This window comes from Limulus polyphemus, unplaced genomic scaffold (assembly GCF_000517525.1).
Source record: "Limulus polyphemus unplaced genomic scaffold, Limulus_polyphemus-2.1.2 Scaffold1234, whole genome shotgun sequence".
Classification (NCBI taxonomy): domain Eukaryota; kingdom Metazoa; phylum Arthropoda; class Merostomata; order Xiphosura; family Limulidae; genus Limulus; species Limulus polyphemus.
In genome coordinates, this window is record NW_013666844.1 from 8,701 (window position 1) to 10,397 (window position 1,697).

Sequence of the window (1,697 nt, forward strand, 5' to 3'; positions counted from 1 at the left end):
TAAGATATTTGTTTACTAATACAAACACGAAGAGCTAATACTTTCTCTGCTATTATCCCGTTTAATAAATACGTGAAAAGTTTTAAGCTGTAATGACGGTTTCTTATTTTATTGTTCAGAGCCGAAACTGTAGGTCACAACATTTACACGACCACAGCATAAATGAATACGCCAGTGTTTTAGATTAACTAATGCATGTAGTATATATCCCGTTAATTAAAGTGTTTCTATTCTATTATAATATTTAAAGTTTTTATGATTCTCACATGAAATACATTTTACAAAACTATTTTACAGCATATTGAACTGTACCGCCTTACTTCGCTCTGGATAACTGTTTCGTGTGGCGCTGCCATAATAAAATATAAGTAAAATATGTTGAAACTGACATCAGTACACCACAGCAACGTATTTGTCCCATTAGAAAAAATGAACGGCATGAATTAATGGTTCATTGTATTACTGTAAAATGGTGTAGGTTTTAACTGAAAAAAAAAACTTTCTACGTTATAATAACAACTCCTAGAGTTTCTTTTGTGGCGAGAAAAGAATAAAACAACATTTTAAGGGAGTTATTTACCAGCTGTACGACCTCTGCTTTTGGAAATCAATCAGAATTAAAATATGCAATTTCACTGAAAAAAAAAATTAATTGATTAGATTTTGTTTTAATTCCTTCTTTGGCTTATCTTGTACACATACTTTTTACATAGAGAAGGGCTCATTACTTATTGTAATCTACAGCATTTTGGGAGGGCTAAGCCGCCTTCTCTCTCTCTAGTCTATCGCTGCTAAATTAGGGACGGTTATCGCGAATAGCTGTCGGGTAGCTTTGCGCGAAATTTAATACAAACAAATACAGCCGTAGCTTTGAAAATGTCAGTACATATGTACAGTTTGTGCGGGTAAGGAAAAACCTATTATTTATCTCATAGGCAAGCGTTTGTCTCAGAGCAAATATTACTGTTTCCATAGTTATTATGGATTCATTGACTTGAGCCCAAGCTATATTCCACCCGAGTTTCCTATGCGATTCTCTCTCTCTCTCTTTGAGAGCCAATTCATATTACCATGGTATTCACGTGGCACGTTGTGACTGATTTCATTTTAAAAGCTTTCAAATGTAATACGTCCACAAAATTAATTGTGAAACACAATTCTCTTACTCCTTATTCTGATATGTTTAAATAAAAGTAAATTGTTTGTTTGGTCGGTCTGTTATTCATTGTTGTGAAGCATAAAACTACGCAATGAGCTATATATGCTCTTCCCACCGCATTGTTGTGAAGCATAAAACTACGCAATGAGCTATATATGCTCTTCCCACCGCATTGTTGTGAAGCATAAAACTGCGCAATGAGTTATATATGCTCTTCCCACCGTGGAATCATACTTTATTCTTTCTGTCTGCTACAACACACAGTGTAAAGAACTGACGAAAACTGGGAGAAAGCACATAGGGGTCCCAGAAATGATTAGTTCTAGTAACTGCTATATTGATGGTGTGTTCCTAACACTAACACTCGGTGTAAAGAGCTGAAAAAACAGGGGTAAAGCACTCATTTTAAAAATAAAATACATAGGGGTCCCAGAAATGATTAGTTCTAGTAACTGCTATATTGATGGTGTGTTCCTAACACTAACACTCGGTGTAAAGAACTGACAAAAACAGGGGTTAAAGCACTCATTTTAAAAAT